Below are 27,209 nucleotides of genomic sequence, written 5' to 3' on the forward strand. Positions count from 1 at the left end.
CAGAAACTCTAAGGACAAAACTGTTCTTCTTCTCAATTCAACTAGAAAGGCAAGAAGGAGAAATCCAAATACTACCTTCAGAGTGGAGTTTTGGGGGAGCTCACCTTAGGGCAGCCACAGCCAAAGACAAATAGCACAGTTCCAGTAATAATGCAACCATCTAATGTGTCCATCATTTCTTGTCTCTTCTACTAAAGATTATCAATAATAATGACAACCACAATGGTGGTAAGAAAAGCTAGCATTTATACAGAGCTTGAAGGTTGTCAGAGGATTTGCTGCATGCCAAGTCAATAAACATTTAGGAAGTATCTGCAATGGGCCAGGCATTGTATGTATTCAGCATTAGGGTACAAAGAAAGGCTCTCATAGAAGTCACAGAATAATGGCAGATACAACATGCAGACAATTAGGTACAAATAAGATATACATGGGGCACAATCACCAGAGGGAAGGCATTGGCCAAAAAGGGAATCTGGAAGGATTTACTGTAGGAGGCGCCATTTTAGTTGGGATTTGAAAAGAAGCCCAGGTAGTCAAGATGCAGGAGGCGGGAGGGAGACCATTCCAGGCACAGGAGACAGGGAACAAATATTTAAAAAGAGTCATTAAATGGAATGCTTTGTTGGAGGCCAGTGGCACTGTATCCCAAGTACTTCAGGAGGAGAAAACTTTAAGAAAATTGGAAAGGTAGGAGGTATGTTAACTCAGTTGATTGGAACACAGGACTTATTATCCCAATTTTGCAGATGAGGAAACCAAGGCAAAGAGATTAAAATTGCTTCATTTTATGTATGAGGGAATTGAGGCCCGAAGATCTGAAGTGATTTTCCAAAGGTAACAAAGTTCACACAGGCTCTTTCTACTGTGTGACACAATTCCTATACTAGAGAAGTGAAGCGGTTGGGTGTGACTCCACAAAAAGTTGACTCTAATCACTATATCTTGTTCTCATCACTTTCTTGACTTTGGTTGGACATAATGACAGTGAAGGCCACAGGAGTGGCAAGGGGGTGGGCAGCCCCAATAAGATCAGATTTCATAAGAACAAATACAAAATAGTAAGGTAAATCATGTGTGCGTATAAATGTCTCTGTGTGTATGGGAGTGTGTGTGTTCATATATATAAAACAGATACAGATATGGATATCTGTTGATATACACCCAGACACACTTTTTAGAAGGCCATGAGGATCAGGAGAGTCTTACTGGGACGAGCTCAAGACCTAATCATGAAATAAGGCTTTTCTGGATCCTTTGAGGCAAAGGGGAGGCAGCTGCCACAAAAGTCCAGATGTGAATGATGGAATTCCAAGTTCAGATCACAACCAGTAGGCCATTCTTACCATCAGGCAGAGTGGGTGTTAAGCTGGGACAGATTGTAAAGTGTGTGAAATGACCAGGTTGTAGAGTTCATATATTATCCTAGATAGAGATAACAAGGATTCACTCAAGGCTTTTCATTGGGGGGGGGGGGTGATACTGTTAGACTGGGACTTTAGGAAGATTATTTTTCATCTATGCTGAGGAATTGGAAGAAAGAGACTGGAAGCCTGGAATCCAATTAGGAGGTGAGTTCAGTAGTCTACACAATGGTGGTAACAATGTCTAAGTGTTAAATTGTTTCACATTCCATGTAGATGTTTTTTCTCCTTGACTAGACCAAAAACTCTTTTAGGACAGATGCTAACCCCTGCAGTGCCTATCTTGGAGTCCTCATGTAGTTGGCATTCAGTGAATACTTACTAATGACTGAAACTATACAATGCAGTGCCTTAGCAGATCGGCCTCTCCATCTTCATTTGGAAAGCAAGGCTTTTACTTCTTTTAACTTTCCAACCCCTGCAGTGCTAAATTGAAGGTACTTTCAAAATAAACACAATTTCAGGAAATTTGCTTTGTTTGTTTGTTTGTTTTGGTTCCTAATTCAATTTTATTTTTAGTTCCTAATTTTCTCCCTTTCCCTAACCCCTCCTTACCCACTGAGAAGGCAAGAAAGATAAAACTCATTATAAATATGAATAGACATGCAAAACAAATTTCTACTTAGTCATATTTCAAGAAAAATAAAGCGAGAAATAGAAAAAAATATACTTCACTCTGCATTCCATCAGTTCTTCATCTGGGATGTTGAATGACGAAGCTGGACAGGGTAAACCTGTCTAGGAGATTAGAGATCACTTTGGGAGTGGGGCTGAACTCTCAAGTCACTCTGAGTCTCAGTTTCCTCTTCTTTAAAAGGAACTTCCATTTTTGTGGTGCTGCAGTTTGCAAAATGCTTTCTTCACACCTATCTTGAGAAGTAAATCGATATTGGGATTAGTAGTATGTTATTTTCAAGTTATGGAAATGAGGACTGAAATGTTAAGTCATGTCCATGATCACATAGTCAGTGTTTGAGTTAGGTTTTGAAAGCAGTTCTATTGATCCCAGTTCCCTGCTCCATTTACTACACCATACTTTCTCCCAATCTGTAGAATGGGATGGAAGGGTTGAAACAGAGGTTATCTAAATGGCCCTTCTGACTTCAAAGTTGTGAAACCCAATACAATGAGGCCCTTAGAACTTACTGAGTTACATGGAACTATTTGTTCCAATAGTAAGTACCCTCCGGTTGTTGAAATATCTTAGTTCCTGTGTTAGTTTTTCATAGTTTTGTTTTTGGTAGCTCACTTGTCAGTGTGTCTACTTTGAATGGCTCTTCTCCCACTTCTAGGTTTCTACATATAATCTTTAGGCTTAGAAACAAAATTGTCAAATTTGTTAGAAATCTGTGTAAAGAAAGAGTAAATGGGCTTTGAATATGGACCTAAGGAATTCTCCTATGAATAATGCCTGTAACGTTTTGGTATAGCCATCTGGACCCTCCAATGTCTCTTATTCTTTTAGGACTTCTTGATCATGTTCTGGATACATGTGGGTGCCACAAAGCAAGGAAGAAGTACTGTTATAAATAAAAATGGAAGAGAAAAGTTGTCCAATTTGTTTATCTGTAAGGAGAAAAACCAGTGGTCGATTTAAGAGAAAAACCAGTGGTCGATTTAACCGGGTTTGTCATTCTTTGGTTTTGTTGTCATGGAGGTGGGGGCTGCAAGAAGCAATAATTGAATTCTGAAGCTGTTCATTATCAAAATGGCTCTAGTTGCTTCTTAGGAAACATGTGAGCAAAGCGATTGGCAAATTGCCTTCCTGAGTGAAAATGCCTTTTCTGAGCTACCATGGCTATTTACATTTTCAAATTATCTTGTCTTTGCTTTAATGACAGAGCAATACCATAGGAGAAATACGATAAATTGATAGAGACCTCTCTTTTATTTCAGGGTAAAAACTGTGAAATATCTTCAGCTTGATTTAGAAAGGAGATGTATTCTCTCTTGGGAAGAGGTGCTTTGTCTTGTTATATCAAAATGAGATGACTGAAAGATCCAGGACCTCTGCCCTTTTCATAAATCTGAAATTGTAATTCCATTTCTAATTAAACTTTGCAGTGCAAATTTCTGTGAATGCATACTTAAGCACAGGTAGATAGAAAAATTTCAATTCAGCATTAAAACTATGTACTGGAACTCCTTTAACCCTTAGTAGCACTTACGGAGCCATACTTGTTGCTTAGAATGTCATTCAGGAACAAGCTCAGACCCTGACAGGGTAGGTATGACCCCCTGATGTGGTAGCAAATTATGAGCAGGGAGAATGGTGGCAGTAAAGAACTTCAAGATCTATTGAGGTGGGAGAGGGAGGGAGGGAGGGAGGGAGGGAGAGAGAGAGAGAGAGAGAGAGAGAGAGAGAGAGAGAGAGAGAGAGTGTGTTATGGACTAAATGGGAGATGAGATCAGTCCTTGTCACTAACTAGTCCAGTGATTTCAGTGATTTTGGGCAAAACCCTTCTCTGTCTCTGGGAGTTGGTTTCCTCCTCTCCAGAATGGAAGAACTGGCCCAGATGGTCTCCAGGTTGCTTTCAGCTCTTATATTTTATGATTTGTAAATCTGTGGCTATATCTAACAGTTCTACAAATTGGGTCAGCACCCCCTCACTCAGATCTAATTCACATGATTGGTATGGCATCAACATCCCTGATGTTATGGTTTTCTGTGAGAATGAAGGGCAAACAAATTGGGCACTCTTTATCTCAATGTATAATGCTACACTTTTCAGACATCTCTCAGGACCATTAAAATGCAAAAAAATGCAAATGTTTGACCCCCATGAGCAAAACCAATGTGGCCACTTCCTGCTAATAGTAAATGATCATAATCCTAGGCTTTGATCTTGCAGAACAGTCTGTGAAGACTGCTTGAAGAAACTCAGGATGTGTAGCCTGGAGAAGAGAAGACTCAGGGCAGGATATTTTCACTGTGACTGCCACATGGAGGCAGGATGAGACTTGATCTGCTCAAACTCAGTTGTAAAGTTGGAAATTTAGGTATGGAAAACCTCAGCATTAGAGAAACCTGGAAGTTGTGTGGGTAGCCTTGGTATATGGGTTGCCTCCCTCTCTGTGGCCTTCCAGGACAGGCTTAGGTGTTGTTCTCTTTTACAGGGACTTCTGGTCTGTGCTGTTCCTCCAAGCTCTGAAACTGAATGTACATCTCTCAAGTGGCAGCTGCAAACTGACTGTGCCAGAGTCCTAGGGAGATAGCTCTCTATCTCCATCAGGAAAATCAATCTTGAGAGGACAGCCTCCAAGGGTTATTTCTAATAGGGAGTAGAAGGGAATGCCAGGCATTTTCAGAAGATCAAGTTGGGGAGGGGGAGGGGAGTGTCAGGCACATCCAAGTGATCAAATGGGGAATTCTATAACATTTTCTAGATAGTCCATACCCAACTACATCTGAGATCTTACCAATATTGGTATTCCATTCCCCATCACACATCCTATGAGCATTGCTCAGAGTCAGAACGGTGGTAAGCAGATCAAACACAGGTATCTCTGGGAGTAAAGCTATTCCCACTTGAGAGGGGAGGCAAAGGTGGGCAAGGAAGATGATGAAGCCATTGGAGAGTGGTACCTTCTGCTTGGAGGGAGAGAGATACTCTGCCCCCCATTCACCCACCTCCAGTCAAACCCTTCCTTTCACATTCAATCTGCACAGCTTGCCTGGGCTCATGAAGGATGAGTGTCTTAAAAGCCTTCACTCGATGCACTCAATTTGTGATTGTAGGGAAAAGAAGTGCATTGATTTGTTTCACCCCTTGGCTTTGGGTGAACGACAGAAGGCCATTAGCTATGATTCCATTTCTTTCCTTGATAGTTTATAGGGAGCCTGCTTCAGGGTCTCTGCTTGCTGGTATTTCTACCTCTGAGCAGTGCCACCCCAGACCAGTATGTTGCATCTCCAATCCTAACTACACAGCCTGGCAACAAAAATGTTTTTACATTTACCACTGGAAATGTGACATCTGTTTGGATTGAGGACAGGCACTCCATCAGCCACACACCATCAATGAAGAGCCAAATTGGTAATCCTTCACATTTATATAGCAGTAACAGGAGACAAGCCTGCTGTAAGGACAATTATCTTTCTATCCAGCCGGAACCCAGTTCAGTCAACAGGGGAAAAAAAACCAAACCAAATCAAAAATTCCCCACAGCTTCTCTTTCTTCTAAATGAGTTTCGAGAAACTTTTGCTTTTGATAGAACATATATCTCTGTGACAGCTTCCTGACCACATAGGTGGTGTTCTGGTGTTCCTGAGTTCTGGACCTACCTTTGGATACCCCCACTACTGAAACTTCTGAAAATTCAGGACAACTTTTCCCTATCCCATGGACTAGTATTTAAAGTCATTTTAAAAATGAATTCTGATGGAAATTCCTCATGGAATTGTACTTTAGAAAGTGAATGAAGCAGAATGAGAGAAACATGGAGGCCCAGCTAGAGCTCTCCTACTTTTTCTTACTGAATCTCAACCTTTTTCTTAATCCTTTGGGAGGTACACTCTTACCTGATGTCCTTGAGAGAGTTACTCTGTACGAATATGGCATGCATTTGTAGCTCTGGTGCTGGGGCTCTGCCTCTACTGCTTCTACTGATCACAGCAAGTTAACAATGGCACAGAATATCTTCAGGGTAGTCTTAAATCAATATAAAGGTAACTAGGTGGCACAGAGGATAGAGCATTGGTTTTGGAGTTGGGAGGATGGGAGTTCAAATAGGGCCTCAGACTCTTAGCAGCTGGATGACCTTGGACAAGTCACTTAACCCTAATTGCCTGGCATTTAGGGCTATCCCCAGTTGCCCTGCTTCCTATCTGGCCACTGCATCCAGATGACTCTGGGGGAGAAAATACATCTGGTAATTTAGCACAGCAAACTCACTCAAATCCAATTCATGTGATGGTCATATGGCATCATCTCTCTGACGTTGTGGTCTTCTTTGAAAATGAAGGACAAACATTATTATTAAATCCATATAGAAACAGCCTGAAATCATTTATTGGAGTTCTTTTGCATTTCATTGCAAGCTGAAATTATTTAGTTCTTTTTCTATTAAGATACTTAGATCTCTGAGTTCATAAGCAAGGATGCTCCTTCTCCTACTGCTTCCTCATCAGAGGCATAACTAGGATAAAGAAACAAGGGCTTTTCCCAAGGGATCCAACACTTAGGGGGTTCACAAATTAAGGACAGAATGCAGCACTTGATTAGCAAGAAGGATTTGTTAAAACAGGAAACTGCTGGGTAATATATAGGCATCATTACCAGAATCATAATCTTAGTGGTGGAAGGGATGGCAGAGGTCATTTAGTTCAATCCTTCTTATAACCATTATTTTTTTCTCCAAAAGATAAATCATGTAAAGTATTCTGCAAACTTTAAACTATGACATAATTGCTAACTCCCCTCCCTCATTACCGCTGGGGACATGTGCAATCCTGATTCTTCTGAGATTGATTGCAAAGTAATTATGACTTCTCTACATACTCTCCGACAGCATTTACTTTACACAAACCAACTTGACTTAAAACACATACACAAGTCAAGTAACTGTGTTGAGTCAAATGACCCCATTTGGTATGGTGGGATCATAGAGTAAGAGCTGGAAAGGACCTGTGAGCTCTGGCCCAAAGACCTTTTTTTTAAATAGATGATAAAGCAAGAGATCACACAGGTAATAAGTGGCAGAGCTACGAATTAATCTCAAAGGATCTGGCTTCAAAAGATCCCATTACATGCTACAGGTTGAATAAATTATTTCCCTGATTTTTTCACCTCTAAGGTACTTCCTTTGGTGCTTCTTAGACCAACTGTCTCTCAAATATATTTCACTACAAAACATCTTTTCCATCCTCTGAGGAAAAAACAACCATTCCTTCTGAGCTCAAAGATGAGTTGTCATATGAGCAAATTAAAATCCTAAACAGAACAACATAAATTTACTACTAAAAGGGAGCATAGAAGTCATTTAGTTCAAACTCCCAATATAGGAATGAAGAGACCAGGGTCTAGAAAGTTGAAAGGACATGTCCAAGGTCAAAAAGTTAAATGATGGAGTCAAGATTTGAATCTAGGTCTTTTGACTCAAACTCCATCACTCTGTTCGTGGCACTGTGGTGAGGTGGAGGCCTGCAGATGGACAGTAGTATGGACAAAGGCATAGATTGACTAATTACAATGTCTTTGATAGTGATTAAAGACCACAAATAACAAAATGTATCTTGTAGCTCTTTTTAGTGACAGCAAGAAACTGCCAGCAAGGTAAGTAACCATGGATTTGGGCGTGGTTGACCAAGTCTGAATAATGAATGTAATATCATACTATAAGAAACAATGAGTATGAGCAATATAAGGAATTCAGATACACATTGGAGGAACTATTTGAACTGATGCATAGTGAAGGAAGTTGAGCTAGGAGGACAATCATGTAAAGAGAACCAACATTGCAGTGACTAGTTTTCACACTAGATGTCTGATGATGGCATACACTTCATAGGATCATAGATTTAGAGTTGGAAGGAGTGTAAGAAATCTAGTTCAAGGGCTCCTCATTTTACAAAGGATGAAACTAGACCTGGGGTGGAAGGTGAAAGGTAAAGTTACTGACTCAGTGTCACACAATTAGTAAAATAATGAACACCAGTACATAAGGACATTTGTTCTATCCCACATAGTCAATGCTTTTCCCCCCTTTACTTTTGTTCATTTTATTTTTTTAAGTTTTTTTTTTTGCAAGGCAAATGGGGTTAAGTGACTTGGCCAAGGCCATACAGCTAGGTATATTAAGTGTCTGAAGCCTGATTTGAGCTCAGGTCCTCCTGACTCCAGGGCTGGTGCTCTATTTACTGCGCCACCTAGCCACCCTACTTTTGTTCATTGTAAAAAGAAAGACATATATTGAGGAATTAGTACTGGGAAATGACAAGGATGAGAACAAAAGCATTGAATTTGAGTTTTACAATTTTCCCCCTAATCTAACTTCCTTCCCCCACTCCCCACAGAAGGCAATTTGTCAGTCTTTACATTGTTTCCTTGGTATAAAATGATCCTAATTGAATGTGATAAGAGAGAAATCAGATCCTTAAGGAAGAAATATAAAGTATAAGAGATAGCAAGATCAGACAATAAGATATCAGGTTTTTTCCTAAACTAAAGGTAACAGTCCTTGGTCTTCGTTCAAACTCCACAATTGTTTCTTTGGATACAGATGGGATTCTCCATTGCAGAGAGCAAGGCAGGATTTTCATGAAAAGGGTTGGGGGGGGGGGTCAACAGGATCCAAAACTATGTCAAGGTTAAGAAGAATTTGGCTATCAAGATCACTTGTAACAATGGAGAAATTAGTTGCAGTCTGATGGTGGAAAATAGAAGATGGATGTTGGGGATAGAGGTGAGATACATAGGAATAAAGTGAAGATAACCAGTATGGCAGACTTGAGGATTGCCAAGTATCCTCCACTGTACTTTCTCAATATCTCCTACATTCATTTCTTTCTTCTCATTTCCACACTCAATACCTTAGTTCAGATCCTCCTAAATGTTATCTATCTCCCTGTCTGTCTGTCTGTCTGTGTCTCTCAGTCTCTCTCTCCCTCTCAATCTCTCTCTGAAGGGCCTTGATTTTGTGCCTACTCTTGTAAACAGCCTGTAATATACCTTTGGATCTCCCAACTCTCTAGCTACAAATGGGGACTTATAATTTGGACTTACAGCCATGTTCTAGTGATATTCATGATAAAACAGTGACTAATAATGGCTAAATTATGATTACCGGCACAGTCCCTTAAGCAACACAAACAAGGACTGGCTCCTGTGTCAGGATGATTTCGCCCTTGCATGCTCTATCCATCCAAAATGTGGTCATGGTCATGCATGTCAGATGCTGCAGTAGTCTACCATATCTTTATAGGAATTATATTCTAAGCCAATCCAACAAACATTGAGCAGACCCCCACTAGGTCTCAGACACTGTCCTAGACAATGTTAATACAAAGGTAAAGTAAACTTAGTTTTGTCTGGCCCTCAAGGAGCTTACATTCTGTCAGAGCAGCTGGTGTTTCAGCAAGTCATACTGTCACATTCTTCCTCAGGTAGTACAAACCTTGGTATATCAGACATGAAGATTATCTGGTATTTCCTAAGCCTAGTCTAACAGCTACTCAAAAGCTGATTCCTATGAAGTAACCCGAGGTCCAGAGTGGTTCGGTGACTTGCCCAGGGTCATAACTAATGTGTTACTAATGTAGATTCTGATACTAGGGCTTCCTATCTTCATGTTCAGAAGATCAGTTGCTATGCCAGGTTATTCTTTTGTATGAGGATATTGTGTTTAAGTGACTTGCCCAAGGTCAGGGATGTGTCAGGTTATCTTAAAGGCTGTCTTAAATATTTTTTCAATCTTTATTTTCAGTCCTAAATTCTCTCTTTCTCCAGCCCCTCCCCCACCCATTGAGAATGCAAGGAACATGATGTCCATTATACATATGAAGTCATATCAAATATATTTTCATATTACATGCTATATTTATGGTAGATTACAAGTATATATGAAATCTTGTCTTTATTATTTTTTAAGGTTTTTTGCAAGGCAATGGGTTAAATGGCTTGCCCAAGGCCACACAGCTAGGTAATTATTAAGGGTCTGAGGCTGGATTTGAACTCAGGTACTCCTGACTCCAGGGCCAGTGCTCTACCCACTGTGCCACCTAGCCACCCTATTGTCTTAATTATTAAGAAATTTAATCCCATATGTAGAAAACATCTGAATCTTTACAGGGATTATGGAAACAAAAAATAATCTGACAATTATATAAAGCCCTTTAAAAACTGCAAAACAAGGGGCAGCTAGGTGGCTTAGTAGATAGAGCACTGATCCTGGAGTCAAGAGGAAATGAGTTCAAATCCATTCTCAGACACTTAATAATTGCCTATCTGTGTGACCTTGGGCAAGTCACCTAAACCCATTGCCTTAAACAATTAAAAAATCATAAAAAAAATTTCAAAACATTTCCTCCTCCCCAGTAGGTCTTTTGGGGCTTATGAAAATCCTTTGAAATGGGGGACTAAATAATTAGTGTTCCATTTGGTAGATGAGGAAACTGAAGCTGAGCAAGGTGAAGTGACTCTTCCATCATCCTACAACTAGGATGTGGCAGAAGTGAGACTCGACCCCAGGTCTCCCAGGTCCCATGTTTGGAACTCTATGAACTATTCAGAGTAATTTTCTTGTAGACATCTTTTAATGTTTTCCCAGTATTTGTGATTAATTATGGGTTAATTCTGATAGGTTATTCATTCTTGGACAAGGTGTCTGCAAAATGGGAAAAATTAGCTTAGGAAGGGCAAAAAGACCATTTCTCTTCCAATGAAGGCAGGGCATATCCCCATGATGTGCAAAACAACTGTCTCAACAACTCAATCTGAACATTCACACACATATGCACAAACATATATAAAACAGACCTCATTCAAGAAGTTTGGAAAGGTGGTTGAAAGTGGGCACTTTCAATTACATAAAACTCTGAAATCATACATAGGAATGTTAAAACCCTAGCCTAATCCCCAAACACTCTCACTGCTCCTTCCTTGGTGGCTCAAGGCACAGGCCAAATCCGAATTATCCCATAATCCCTTTAAATTACCTCCACATGCATCATCGTCCTTTCAAAACTAATTTCAAGCTGATGAACCTTTTGAACCATCTTTGTACTTTTAAATCTGAACAGCTTAGAATCTAAACTGCAAAAATGCATCATCATTCTCAGAAGTTTCCTTTCAAAATCCCTTCGTTAGGAAAATGTCCCCAGGTCCCCCTCAGTGAAGAACCTGACTGCTTTTGTCTAGCTTCCTTGTTCTTTCCTGGTCTTGGGCTCTCAAAAACTTTGACAACAGGTGAAGCAGGAAGTTCTGGCATCCTCTATCAAGTAGGGTCCAGTGATGAGTTTTAAGGCTGCCATCTGAGAACTGGCTTCATTACGTTGGGGGTGGCTTATCACTATGGTGGCCCAAGGGAGGGAGCATTTTTAGCCCCAACTCTCCAACATCTCCAGAGGCGCAGAAGGTTGGGGCCTGCCCCCATGAAGGCAGGGCATTCATCAAGGACACCATGGCTGTTTGAAGGACTGGTCCAAACTACTGAAGTGAACACTCCACCCAACTTGAGATAAATATTAAAACTGTTGTTTAAGTGCTCTAGTTCCTAAGATATCATGTCATAGGGTCAGAGACAGAGAGTGGGAAGGGAGCCAATATGGTGTTTACTGGACTGAGCTATTCAGAGGTGGTGGTTGGATCCCAATGTATCTCCAGGAAAATGTAAACTGTTTATTTTTTTTTCATATCCCCAGGGACTATTGCAATGTCTACTACATGGAGAAACTTCACAAATCCTTATTCAGTTGCATTGTGAGTGTCACTACTGGGGAGCAAATGACTCATATGGTGACTCAGTTCTAATTTGGAATGAGGAAGAGTGGTTGCTCATCTTTTGCTATTCTGTATCACCTTAATAGTAACTCAGTAGTGCCCAGGTAGCCACTGCTGGGAAACACTGTGCTATCCTTCTACCCATTCAAGAGCCTGAGAACTTGAGCCATGCCAGAGATTTCGAACTGGAAGAGAACTCAAAGGCCAGTTAGGCCAATCCCACCCATCATTTTCAAAGCAAAGGCCCCCAAGAGTGATTCAACCAAAGTCACACAGATAGCATGGGTCAGCATCCCTGTCCTCACATCTTGGGATCCCAAAGTTTTGGAGGAAATCAAAGAATCAGCAGTTCCTCTGCAAACAAAAGTACAGAAAATTGTAGAGACATTGCTTTTAGACAGTTTTGTTGATTTTGTTTTTGTTTATTGTTTTTGGCTGGAGTGCAGATAAATTTGGTTTCTTCATTAAATATTGTTTCCTGCTAGTATTAGATTCTTGGTAGTAGTGTTCAGGGGCTACCATATGGACAGAAGTTTGTAATTTCTAAAGACTCGTTTTGATCAAGTGGATATTCCATTTGGTTATCTCAATTTGAAAAGAATGAGGAATGGGAATACAAATTTTCATTTGGGTAGTTTCCCTCCAGGTTTTCTCTTTGTATCAACATAAAGTTCAGGGGTTGGAGGGGGATGCAAATGCCAAGGTTTCAGGTGGCAACATTTCCCTGCATTCTTTTCTCACTTTTTTCTTCCTCCCTCCATCCCCCAAAGTCCCTTCCTGCTCTCAAAATATTGAAATTTGGATGGAAAGAAAATGGCTTACAGACCAACCATGTCCCTCCTGGGGATGCCTTGAAAAGACCTGCATATTTTTCCAATCTTTATGCCCATCTGTGGCCTTCCTCTGCCAACCTTGAAAAAGATTTATAAAATATTTAATATCTTCAATGTTTCTGGATTCTCAATGATCCCAGGGTACCTAGGGAACTTGAGTGTGAAATAACTTGAACAAGGAAGGGGAAAAATGCAAACTACAGACTCCATTTTCTATAATCTATTTTTTTCCTCTTTTTTATAGAGTTCCATTGTCAGCATTTGCCAGTTCATTGTGGCTGGAGGCCTGGCTGTGAAAAGTATTATTGGCCATGTCTATTGGAGCATGAAACAGAAACTTACAGCTTGTTTCTTTCTGTTCACAGAAGTTTGTGATTTTTTTTCTCTTCCTTTCACTGTCATTGAGCAAGGATGGGAGCAAGGTTAGTTTAGACCCTGCTCAAAGACTTGAATTGGAAGGGATCTCTGTAGCTATTTACTATTATGTCCCCCCAAATCTTCTCTTCTCCAAGTTAAACAGTCTCAGTTCCTTCAACTTGTCCTGTAGGACATAAAAATATGAGACTTTCATCACCTGGTTGCTGTCTTCTGCATAATCTCTGGTTTATCAAGGTTTTTCTTATGTTTCACCCAATGATCTCCAGGTTATTACTTTTCCTTTCACATTGAGTTTGGTAAATAGCTCACAATTTTTTTCTCCTCCCCAATTCCTGCCCTCATACTAAAGGACTTCAACATCCATATTGTTTCTCCCTTAAACATCCTAATTACTCAGCTCTTCAACCTACTCCTTTCCCATGATCTATTTCTCCAACTTACTCCACTTTCATTCAGCAAAACATATGGATTATGTGGTAGAAAAGGCTATAAGGGGTAGACATGATCCAAAGTTGAGGATCTAAGGTAGGGCAAGCTTGGTGAAGTGATAAGAGGGTTAGGCATTTAAGAGGGGAAGATGTTGAACTTAACTGCTTTGATATGGTAAGAAAAAGAGAGAAAGCATCTAGTGTGGGGGGATTGCTCAGGAGAAAATTGAGAGGTCAGATTGAGAGATCTCAGCCTTATTCAAGAACAACCATATCCTTTATCTTGCAATCACCAACAAATGTATCACCTCTATGTTTATAAATTCCAAAATTCTTGGGGCAGCTAGGTGGTACAATGGATAGAATACTAGCCCTCGAATTAGGAAGACCTGAGTTCAAATCCAACCTCAGGTTATTAATTAGCTAGTTGTGTAACCTTGGGCAATTTACTTAACCCCATTGCCTTGCAAAAAAACAAACAAATGGAAAAAGAATTCCCAAATCCAGTCATAATCTTTTGACTTTTCACTTGTCCTTCTACCTTCCCTTACAAAACCATACTCTTCAACTGTACTATGATCCTTTGACCTCTCAAATTTCTCTTGGGCAATCTCCTTCACATTAGATACTCTCTTTTTTCTTCCCATCTCAATCCCTTGTTGAATCAATTCAACTCAACATCATCTTCCTCTCTGGAATACCTAAGCCCCTCATCATTTCACCAAGCTTGCCCTTCCTTGGATCCTCAACCTTGGATCTTGTCTACACTCATGGCCTTTTCTACTAAATACTACAATACATTCTGCTGAATGAAAGTGGAGAAAATCATGCAATCTATTTGAATGGGTCCCCCACAAATTTATGTTACACAATCTTAATTGTGCCCTTACTGCTGCTAGGCAATCCTGCTAAACTTCACCAACTCACTTTCCCACTTTTCACCAAAGCTCTTTTGTTGTTTTTGTTTTTTATTGGGGGGGGGGGGTTGGCCAAGTAATAGGGCTAAGTGACTTGCCCAATTCACACAGCTAAGTAAATATTAAGTGTCTGAGACAGAATTTGAACTCAAGTCCTCCTGACTTCAGGGCTAGTGCTCTATCTGCTGTGCCACCTAGCTTCTCTTTTCACTATAGCTCTTGCAGACTTTTCATCCCACTTCAAATACTAGTCCTGTAGATTTAAGTAAGGCACTTGTCAGCCTCAGTTTCTTCAGCTATAAAATAGTAGTAATAATTCCTACTGCATAGGTTTGTTGTGGAGACCAATGAAATTACTAGGAATTGAGTGAACTACATTGTCTTCATTTTGTGACTTCATTCTGGAGCCAGCTCAGTTTCCTTTCTCTTCAATTATGGGTCTAGTTCAATTGCTGTCTTGTGAGAAAAATATATTCAATTATGGGAATTGTAAGAAAATGTTATTTGATTGTTTGAACCTAGCCCTGAATCGCTAGCAAGTTGAACCAACTCTATCTCCTGATTTAGTTTAGGCTGACCAGAAACCCAGTCAGGTTTAAAGCCTGCTACAAGGAGTTCTCTCACAATTGTACATCTCAAGCAACCTGTCTTAGCTGAAAACCGATCCCTTACCAGTCAATCAGTTGTTGTTTCCATGTTCCTTGGACAGACTAAAGACACTTGGAGGAAGTGGGGCTGCCCCTTTTGCTGATTGTAGGCAATTACACACTTCCAACTCAGAAATCCTAATCATTCTTCCTTTAGAAACCAGAATACCAGTTAGCTAGGTGGTGCAATAGATAGAGCACTGATCCCAGAGTCTGTAGGACCTTAGTTCAAATCCACCCTCAGATGTTTGATGCTTATAGCTGTGTGACTTTGGGCAAGTTACCTAACCCTGATTGCCTCACATCCAAGATCATCTCTAGTGGTCCAGATTCCTATCTGGCCACTGGACTCAGAGGGTTTTGTAGGAGAAGGTGAGGCTGGTGACTTAGCACAGCTCCCCTCTCACTTAAATCCAATTCATGTGCTGGTCATGGTATCACCTCCTTGATGTTATGGTCTTCTTCAAGAAGGAAGGACAAAAACAAAAACATGGACAACCAAGATTTGTATCCTGGGGAATTGGTTCTTTTTAATGAAAAGCTCTTATTCGATTGTTTTTAATGCCTAAAAACCCATCTTCCTCTACATTTGGGTGCCATGTGTCAAAAGTACCAAAGTCAAAGAAAGCACATTGATGTGCTTGGAAACTCAAACCTCTGTTTCTCAGTTACTTCAGATTTTACTGGCCGTAATATGTCAAGTGTTATCATGTCTTACAAAATAGTGGTAACCTTGGGGCTTTCCTAGACCATACTTTGTAAACCTCTGATCTATACCAATCCCAGAGAAAACCAAAACCCAGTAATGAGCAGTGACTTTCCCAAGGCAATTACTTCATGGCAGATGCAGGACCAGAAACCAATCTTCTATGGTGTGTGGTTTCATTATGTAAGTCCCAGTATTCTGAATATATGGGGACCACTTTGGTGTTTTTGTAAATACCAATATGATTCTATTTTTGTTTTTGGTTTTGTTTTGTTTTGGGGGAGTTGTACAAGGCAATGGGATTAAATGACTTGTCCAAGATCACACAGATAAGGTAATTATTGTCTGAGGTCAAATTTGAACTCGGGTCCTCCTGACTCCAAGATCAGTGCTCTATCCACTGCGCCACCTAGCTGTCCTCTATGATTCTGTTTTTTTTAAAGCTATGGTCCCAATGGATGTGAGGATGATTGAGAAGTAACCATGTTGTGAAATTTAAAAAAGCATAAAAGCAAAATATTGATATCTAGTTGTATATGTCATTGGGGTAAAGTTTGAGGGCTGTCAAATCTTTCTGAACATGTGGGAAACTAGGTGCACTGGACAGAGTGCCAGCACTGCAGTCAGGAAGCCTCATGTTCCTGAGTTTAAATCTAAACTCATAAGCTTGTTAGCTGTGTGACCTTGGGCAAGTCACTTAACTCTGTTTTCCTCAGTTTCCTCATCTGTAAAAAGATATGAAAAAGGAAATGGCAAACTACTCCAGGTTCTTCACCAAGAAAGCCTCACAGAGAGTTGGACAGATCTGAAAATAACTAAACAACAACAAATCTTTCTGAAATAGTCCTTGGAGTAAAACAGTATTCACCAGACCATTATACCACATCCTGGTCACCTATACTTCATCTATCTTCCTCATTCCTTTATTATTTTATTTAATTTTTCCAGTTACCTACAAAGCTAAGTTTTCAACATTCATCAATTTGCAAGTATATGAGTTCCTCATTTTTCTACCATTCTCCCATCCTCCCTCCCTCCCCATGGCAGCAAATCATCTGGTAAAAATATCATGTGCACAATTTTGTGTTCTTCCTCATTCCAAAGGAACGTGGACTCTTTGGGAACCTGAGATCTGATTGGTAAGTTGTTACCATATAATGCCCAGAACCAGACTTCTGGTCATCTCTCTACCACGCCTTCATGTACATCATCTCCATTCTGCCTCACACACTCCAGATCTTCTTTATGTGTTGTCTTCCTCCATTAAAATGTTTCACAAGAGCAGGGAATGTCTCATTTTCTTATTTTTATTCCTAGAGTTGAGCATGGTGTCTGACATACAGAATGGGCTTAATAAATGCTTTTTTCATTCACTCATTCACAGATTAAATGAAATTAGACCATCACTCTGATGTGGTACTGAATATCCTCTCCCTTTCAGTTTTTACTTACATAATTTTGTTGTTGGACTCCTAGGAGCAGAGGAAAATGGAGTAGAACTCCAAGCCACTCTACTATTTGTATATTCTTATCTTGCTAATGTAGGTTGGAAAAAGAGGGGTAATAAATGGCATTGGGGGACAGATTTATATATCCATATTTTAAAGACCCACAACACCAATGGAGTGTGTCCCTTAGATGAACACAGATGAAGACTCTCCTAGAAATGGATAAGTGGTATTTGAGATTTCTAAGCAACCTGGTGATGAACCTCTTCAAGCTTAAGCTGGACTGATCCTTGAACATCACAGGTTGAACTCATTGCTAGCCATAAACCTGACACTTTGCCAGATTTTCAAACCTACCAAAACTGGCAGTTGACAAAACTCTTGAGTGTCCAAGGTCAACTCCACCCAATGTTGAAGCGTAAAAAGCAGGCACCAGAGGAGGAGAGACTGGGGGTGATAAATATGGATAGGGTCAATGTAGCAATGGACCAAATGCTGTTTATGTAGGTCTAATGAATTTTGAAAACCATTTTCAAAGTTGACTGAACACTACTGTCTTTTAAGCCATGATAAAACCCAGAGGAATAAGAACTCAACCAACAAAAGCTCAATTAACTAGACTTCTTTTCCTCCAGGAGCTGGGTAACACTCCATAGGGAAATAAGTTGAGATCACTGCATGGTCTTCAAAATGCTAACTTCTCTGGTTCCAAGCTTAGTTCAAATTCAGCCAAATCATTTATACTCTACATATATTTTGGTAGTCTTCAAGAGAATCAATGGATCAAAAACATTAAAGAAAAATGCAAGGGTGTCCAGTTTACCAAGATCAGAAGGTGAAATTTCACATCTCTGAAAGATTTTTCAGTCACAAAGATTGAAAACAAAGGAGTTTTTTGGTTGAAAAATCAATTATGAAATGGATTATGAAAATTATGAAAAATGAGTGAAAGTCAATAAGCTACTAACCTCCTTATACTCCAGCAATGAGAACAAAACTCCTTGCTTATTTTAAGGGTCATTTCTGTTTTTATATGTATGTCAGTTATTTTAGTGGTGTAGAATTCCCAATGAGGAAAATTCCTCCATCAATGCCAACTGGTAATTCATTGGTAACTTATAGATTTACAGAGTTGTCTAGGAGGACTTGTCCCTAAGTCAGTGGCCTGCGTATAGCCATGCAGCTATTTATGGGTCAGAGCAAGGACTTGAACCTGAGTTATACTGTCTCTAAGCTTAACTTGCTCCTCTTCTAGACTTCCCTCTCCATCTTGTTGATGATGGGCAACCATGTCCCTAAAGTTTAGTCCTGAGCCTTTCATCAACTGCTGATGAAAGGAAACCAAGGGAGAAAGTGAGTTGAAACCTCAGCAATGGAAACAATCAGCAATGGAGGCTATCAGTTCCTGACAGTAATGGCAGCTCAGCCATTTTGGATCATTCAGTCACTACTCTTATGAGAGGCTTTCTGAACTTTCAAGGGCTCCTCAAATCCAAACCCATGACATAAATGTGAGCTATGATTTTCTAAGTTGTTTTTTCATAAGCTTTTGTGCTTTATTCTTTTAGCAAAGCAAAGTCACCCAGACCAATGCTGAGCATCTCACCTTACAGGATACCTTGGCTCCCCATTCATTGTAGAATTAAATTCTATTCAACAAGTATTTGTTAAATATCTAAGATGTGCCAGACACTGGCCTAGTGATGAGGATACGAAAACAAGACTAAACATGGTTTTGTTTGCAATAATTGCTGGGTTCCCTGAGAATACAGTAGAAGTCCTCTAGAGTCCTGGGCCTGTTCCAGTATCCTTCTTATCCCACTCAAATTTTTTTCCATCTTCTGAGGCTGCTCTAGGAGGCTAGAACATACCCTTCCTTGTAACAGGCAGATCTTCAGGTGTTAAGAAGACATTTCATCCCAAACTAAATGGAAATAGCACTGAACACAGCTGGAAGAAAAAGGAGAGCTTTGGAGGTAAAGTGAGTATCTATGTAGGTATAAAGACAATACCCCTGCCCGCTGAAAGGTGATCCTGGATTATTTATTGTTGAGTAGAAAAGGCAGGGCCTCTAGTAATGTTGGCTTTCCTCCTTTCAAGGTTTCCATAACACAAAGGATTCACCACATAATTAGTTTTAAGGATGGCGATCAGGAGGCCAATTTTGGCAGACCCAATGTTTCAGTTCTGAATGTACAAAGGGAAGCAAGGCCACTTCAATTTGTTTGCAAGTTTTGGAAACTTGAAAGGGGAAGCTCAAATTAACACTAGAAGATGCTAACTCTACTTTTTAAATTCCAGAGGGGAATGTCTAAAATCTTTCAGAGAAAATTCTCATGCTGCATGACCAAGACTATGACTTTGAATCTGCTAAACAATTTTTTTCACCTTGACTAAATAAGTAAATTTCACCCTGCACCAGAGCCAGGCTATTAAAACCTAATAATATCCAAAGCAAAAGCAGAGACCCAAAATGAGAAATAACAAATCTATTCAATAATCTACACACAGAAAAACACATCAACTCTGGCCAATATAGCCTCCTCCAAATTACTATCTACTGAAAAAATGTGGTGAAAAATCTCTGAATCCAGCCAGCCTCTGATTAATTCCCCCAAGATCCTAAAAGTTGTCAAGATAATAAATGGCCTGAAAACAAGTTACCAGTTTTCTACTTAGTATCGCTCATGAGCAGGTTATCCAAAGAAGTAACAGTTCCCCAGAGGAAATCAGCTATCCACCCTGCACCATGGCAACCATACTGCTCCAAACCCTCAACATACATGGTTTTGAGTCATTGTTGTTGAGAGGAGAGTGGGCTTGCCCCAGAAAATCTAGGATGGGCTGAACGAGAGGACAGGTTTTTTTGGTTCTGCTGGGTTTCAGAGAATCTATGTGTGCTTTGTTCTTTTTCCACAAGTAGTCCATCCGAAAAACAAAATTCTATTCTTGGTTTAATTTTTAATATTTTGATACTTTCTATTCCCACTGCTAGCATTTTCCCTCTGAGATTAACTTCTGTGTATACAATAAATTATATATTTCTATATACAGTCACACATAGGACACACATACACATATATTAGATACATACAAATATATATGTCTTATATAGAATGTAAACTCTCTGCAGACTGGGGTCATCTGTTTCCCCCTTTCTCCAGTGCTTAGCAGGATGCCTAGCACACAGGAGGTATTTCATCAACAGTTGCTACCTGACTAACTGTCCCAACATCCATTATTTGTGCAGGAAGACTTTGCTTACTTGATGTAGTAATCAATCAAAAACTGGTCACTATTATATAAGTAGGAGGAAAAAGCCACTGTAGCTCCCACAATAAGGAGCAGCAAATGTGGCCCTCAAGGAACCTGAATAGAAAGCTGAGCCTGCACCTTGCCCAGAAGCTCTCAATTTCCCAAGATCCACTCAGAGTTACTTGATCATCTGTCACATAAGTAATATGAAGTTCAGGTCAACTGAACAAACATCTGATGACCTCCTATGTGGTAGGTGCTGGCATACAAAAATATAAAGCAAATAGCCCTTTGACCTGTACAAGATTGTACACAGATAAGTAAATTAAAAACATTTAGAAAACAAATGCTAACTTTTAGGAGGGAGTTAGAGGGAAGGATGTGTTAATATTTTAACTAAGAGAACAACCAAAGGATTGTTTTGAATGATCAATCTGAGACACCATACGGGATGGAATAGTAATGGCTTTTCACAGCATTCTAATCTAAAGTTGCATGACTAAGAAGACAAAGCCCTATCTCTGCCCTTGAGAAGTTTGTTGTCCAGGTATCATGCATACTAGCTTCTAGAATACAAGGTTGGATGAAAGAACAATGTCCATTATGGAGAAATCCCTTATGACTTTGAGGGCCAGAAGATTTTATGGCCATAGAAAGTAAGCTCCATGAATGGATTCATCTAGTAGAGATACGGTGCAGATGGCTTTCAGATGACTTTGCAGGCCTCTAGAATACGCAAGCAAGGTCACAGAACTGTAAAGCAGAGGACATATAAAACAGGGTCACTCAGTTTGACTAAAGTATAAAGGAAGCAGAGGATAGGAACAGAAAAGATAGGTGATTGGATCCAAATTCTGGAGGGACCCAAATGACATGCAAGTAAGTAATGGTAGTCAGTAGGTTGCCATTAATTGTAAAGAGATTCACAGGATTGTACTTAAGAAAGAGGAATGTGGCAGGGCTGTCTATGATGTTTTGGAAGAGCAAGAGCCTGGAAGTCAAGGAGACCAGTAAGAAAATTGCTGCAACTATTTAGCCAGAAATGATGATGATACTGGCCTGGATGGTGATAATGGGACTGTGTGGAAAATATTTGATTATCTGTATTATTTCACTTTTTGGTGCCTTCTTGGTGCAGAACTGATGCAGTGGGAATCCCTACCTTGCATAAACAAAATCCCTGAAGACAACACATGCCTACTGATAGAAGATTAAAGTGATTAAACAAACACATGAATTATATTTTATAATATAAAGAACAGCGGGTGAATCATCATCCCACTGGTGAGATGAGAGGGAACCATTAATGGTTAACAGGAAAGCATATCATGAATTGAAGTCAGAAATAAGGTAACACTATGTGAACCAACTTAAAGACTGACACCTTCACTACCATTTCAGTTGAGCACAATAAACTGGTTGTATACTGATTAAAAACTTAGAGAAATTTGATTTGAGCAAAGTTTCAGATAATGTAATTGGACTTATGGGTTTCAGTTTCAGTTATTTGGCACCCTACCCACCTGCATTCTGTTTCCTGCCACATGTCACAGTTAAGTGGATTGAACCCAATGCAAAGAGCAAGATACAAATGTATTCAAAGCCCAACTGGATATTCAGAGCTTGGATAATTTGTCTCTTGCATTTTGTAATATTTTGTAATTTGTTTCGTGGATATTCATGAGAAGCAAATGATCAAGAAACAGCTGGGGAGACTGCACATGGATTCCTCAGGTAGTGAGGAAGATTATAATTTAAAGAGAAAAATTCTGTTTTCCATATTATAAACATTAACTGGGAAGATGGTTCCTTGCTGCATACCAAATATGCCTGTGGTTTGGAAGTTATATCAACCAAGGAAGTTCCAAGTTGGTTTAGCAATGGACCCCACTTCTATTATTTTCTCTCATTCCTTTAGATGAATGCTCATAAGAAGGCATACCTGAGAAAACATCAAAGTCAAAGTATTCCTTCTCTTCATCTTTATGCAATGGTAGTCAAGAAAAGACTTCATTCTCTATAGAAGCCAGGGAGGTTGGAGGAGCTCCGGTAGGTCAGGCAATCTACTTGGAGAGCCAGAAATTGGTCTAACTTTTCAGGAAAACAATTTGGAATTAGGGAGAAAAGCCAAATTTTGACCTAGGTGTATAACCAAAGGAAGTCAAAGACTGAAAGAAAGGTTTTATATATGTTTAAATAAGAGTACCACTCTTCATAGTAGCAAAGAGTCAGAAAGCAAGTGGATACCTATTTATGAGATAATGACTGAGCAAATTGTAGAATATGAATCTAATAGTTCCTAGGATCATAAACCTAGACTGAAAAAAAAATCTCAGTGGTCATCCAGTCCAACACTTTATTTTATATGAAGGGAAAACTGAGGTTCCAAGATGTTAAATAACCTGCCCACCTAGGTAGAAAATGATAGAACCAGGATTTGATTGCAGCTCTTCTTACTCTAAATCTAGCAATCATTTTTAAAAATTTTAAGTCCTTAATTCTCTTCCTTCTTTCAATCTTTCCTCTCTCCTCAAGAAGGCAATCACTTTGATTTTGATTACACATGTGAGGTCATGCCAAACATATTTACATATTAGCTATGTTCCAAAAGAAAACACAAACAGAATAAAACAATAAAAATAAAAAAGTAAAGAAAAATATGTCTCACTCTTCTTTCAGAGTTAATCAGTTCTGTCTCTGAAAGTGGATAGCTCTTTTCATCATGGGTCCTTTGCAATGATCTCAGCTCATTGTTATGATCAAAGTAGCTAAGTCTTTCAAAATAGATCACTGTTACAATGCTGCTGAAACTGTGTATAATGTTCTCCTGGTTCTGCTCACATTACTTTGCATGAGTTCATACATGTCTTCCGAGGTTTTTCTGAAACCTGCTTGCCATTTCTTATAACATAATTCTTATATCATCACATTCATCTACCACATCTTGTTTAGCCATTTCTCAATTGATGGGCATCCCCTAGATTTCCAATTCTTTGCCACCATGAAAAAGAGTTACTATAGATATTTTTGTGCAAATAAGTCCTTTTCCCTTTTCTCGGATTTTTGGGGGGATATAGATTTAGTCATGTTATTGCTAGGTCCAAGGATTTGTACAGTTTTATTAGTCTTTGGATGTAATTCCAAATTGCTCTCCAGAACTGTTGAACTAATTCCTATCTCCACCACTAGTGTATTAGTGTCCCAATTTTTTCATATCCTCTCCAACACTTATCATGTTCCTTTTCTAATATGTTAGCCAATATTATAGGTGTGAGGTGGTACCATAAAGTTGTTTTAATTTATATTTCTCTAATCAATATTGATTTGATTTAGAACATTTTTATTTTTAGCTTTGATTTCTTCTTCAAAAAACTTTCTGTTCATATCTTTTGACCATTTATCATATGGGGAGCAGGCTTTTTTTTGCAAGGCAATAGAGTTAGGTGACTTGCCCAAGGTCACACAGCTAGGTAATTATCAAGTGTCTGAGGTCAAATTTGAACTCAGGTCCTCCTGACTCCAGGGCCAGTACTCTATCCAATGGGCCACCTATACCCCCCTTTTTTATAAATTTGGCTCAGTTTTTATGTAATTGAGAAATAAAACTTCTGTCAAAAAATTTGTTGAATTTTTACTCTGCAGTTTCCTGTTTTTTCTTCTAATTAGTTTTGTTTCTGCAAAAAAAGTTTTTAAATTTCATATAATTTAAATTATCCATTTCACTTCCTGTAATCTCCTATATCTCTCATTTGGCAATAAACTCTTCCCTTATCCATAGGTTTCAGGGGTACATTTTCCATACTCCCATAATTTACTTGTGATATTACTTTTGAGGATTAACTCATTTATCCATTTTGACCTTATCTTGTTATATGGTATGAAATGTTAGATCATGCCTAGTACCTGCTATATTGCTTTCCAGTTTTCTAGGAATTTTTGTTACCCCCCAAATCTTAGAATTTTGGGTTTATCAAACACTAGATTACTTTAGTCATTCCCTACTGTGTTTTGTGTACCTACCTAATCTATTCTACTGATCTATCACTCTATTTCTTAACCAGTAACAGCTTGCTTTGATTATTATTGCATGTAATATAGTTTGAAATCTGAAACTGCTAAGCTGCCTTCTTTAACACTTTTTTCATCAATTCCTAGATATTTTTGATGTTTTTGTTCTTTTAGATGAATTTTCTTATTATTTTTTGAGTTCTATAAAATAATACTTTGGTAATTTGATTGCTATGATACCAAGTAAGTAAATTAACTTAGGTGAAATTGTTATTTTTATTATGTTGACCAAACCTACCCATGAACAATTAATATTTCTTCAACTGTTTAGATCTGTCTTTCTTTGTGTGTTTTGTAATAGTGTTCCTATAATTCCTGGCTTTTTCTTAGTAGGGAGTTATTTTATATTGTTGAAATTATTTTAAATGGAATTTCTCTTTCTATCCCTTCCTGCTGGGTTTTGTTGATAGTACCTAGAAATGCTAATGATTCATGTGGGTTTACGTTATGTCCTGCAACTTTGCTGAACTTGTTCATTATTTCAACTAGTATTTTAGTCGATTCTCTAGGATTCCTTAATTTTACCGACATGCCATCTGCAAAGAGTGATAATCTGGTTTCCTCATTGCCTAATTTTGATTCCTTCCATTTTTTTTCTTGCTCATTGCTATGTCTAACACTTCTAGTACAATATTGAATAATAGTGGTGAAAATGGAAATTATTGTCCATTATATGATCACCCTTGATCTCATTGAAAAGACTTCAAGTCTATTCCTGTAACAGATAATTCTTGCTCTTGGTTTTAGATAAATATGCATATTTAGTCAAAGCTGCTGCTGTTTTTATCACCATTACTTAGTCCCACCATTGGTGTTTCATCCTGTGGTCTCTGGGCCAGCCTCTTCCCCTAAGTCATAGATCTCTCTTTCTGATTTCCTATGCTGTCTTACCATGGAAGAATTTCTTACTCTGACCTTTTATTGGCTCTATCGCTCCAGAATTGGATTTGATTTAAAATTTGCTTGGAGGGTAATTTTGGGAGAGCTAAACTGAGTGCTTCTCTACTTCCCCATCTTGGCTATAGCTTCAGAAGTCCATACTGTGTCTCATGAAGGAATATTACTATGTTGTACAAAATGGCATCTATGAAGAATTGATAAGACTTGTATGAACTAATTAAGAGTGAAGAAAGAAGCAGGACTACAGAATATACAACAACAATAAGTAATTTTTTATTTTTATTTTTTTTTAGATTTTTCAAGGCAATGGGGTTAAGTGGCTTGCTCAAGGCCACATGGGTAGGTAATTAAGTGTCTGAAGTTGGATTTGAACCCAGGTACTCCTGACTCCAAGGCCGGTGCTTTATTCACCATGCCACCTAGCCACCCCAGAAAATTCTTATTTCAAAGTAAAGTTATAATAGTTTTAATAATCTCTAGAATAATTCTAAAATAATAGGGTTTTTTTTTAGTTTTTTCAAGGCAATGGGGTTAAGTGACTTGCCCAAAGTCACACAGTTAGGCAATCATTAAGTGTCCGAGGCTGGATTTGACCTCAGGTCCTCCTAACTCCAGGGCCAGTGCTCTATCCACTGTGCCACCTAGCTGATCTAAAATGATAGTTTTAATTATTTTTATTTAAAGGGCATTTGCACAAATAGGATAAATTATATCAAAAGTGTTTTAAAAATTTGCATCATTTGATGTAATTGGTTTTTCCAGTGTTAAAAAGTCATCTCATTCAACCTCCTTCATACTGATGAAGAAATTGAGGCATAGCAAGGCATAGGAGCTTCAAAGTTATACAAAAAATCATTGATAAAACTGAAGCTATTATATAAGTCTCCTTGAACCAGGACAAGATGAAGACCAACATACGAGGCATAATATGGGGGCTCTAGGAAGGTCTGTGGTTTAGAAAAAGGAAAGTTCTCCTCTCTTTTGCTAATTGCTGCTACAAAATCCAGTTAGAGATTAATCACTTTTGTTCAAGGCTAATACCCTGTTCCAAAGCTGGTTTTTCCCACAATTTCTGACCAGCACTAACTGATGTTTTCTAAGTGTTGATTACCTAACTTTCTTAAAGCACAGTAACTTATTCTTACCTCATAATCAGGGATTTTTAACCTGGAGTCTCTGATCTTGCTGGTCAAAGGATTGTAAAGGCAATTTGCAGATAAGGAAATCAAAGTTACCTATAGTCATGCAAAAAAAATTGCTCTAAATCATTACTGATCAGAGAAATGCAAATTAAAGCAGTTCTGAGGTACCACCTCACTTATTTTAGATTGGCCAATATAACCAGAAAGGACAATGATCAATGTTGGAAGGGATGTGGGAAATCTGGGACACTAATGCATTGTTCGTAGGGCCGTGTATTGATCGAACCTTTCTGGAGAGCAATTTGGAATTATGCTCAAAGAGAAATAAAAATGTGCATACTCTTTGGTCCAATAATACCACTACTGGGTCTATATCCTGAAGTGATTGTGAAAAAAGATAAAATCCCCACATGTAGAAAAATATTTATAGCAGCTCTGTAGTGGCAAAGGATTGGAAATCGAGCGGATGTCCATCAATTGGGGAATGACTGAATAAATTGCAGTCTATGTATGTGATGGAGTACTATTGTTCCATTAGAAATCAGGAGGGATGGGATTTCAGAGAAGCCTAGAAAAACTTGTATGAATTGATGTGGAGTGAAATGAGCAGAATCAGAAGAACA

The sequence above is a fragment of the Macrotis lagotis genome, chromosome X (assembly GCF_037893015.1).
Source record: "Macrotis lagotis isolate mMagLag1 chromosome X, bilby.v1.9.chrom.fasta, whole genome shotgun sequence".
NCBI lineage: Eukaryota > Metazoa > Chordata > Mammalia > Peramelemorphia > Peramelidae > Macrotis > Macrotis lagotis.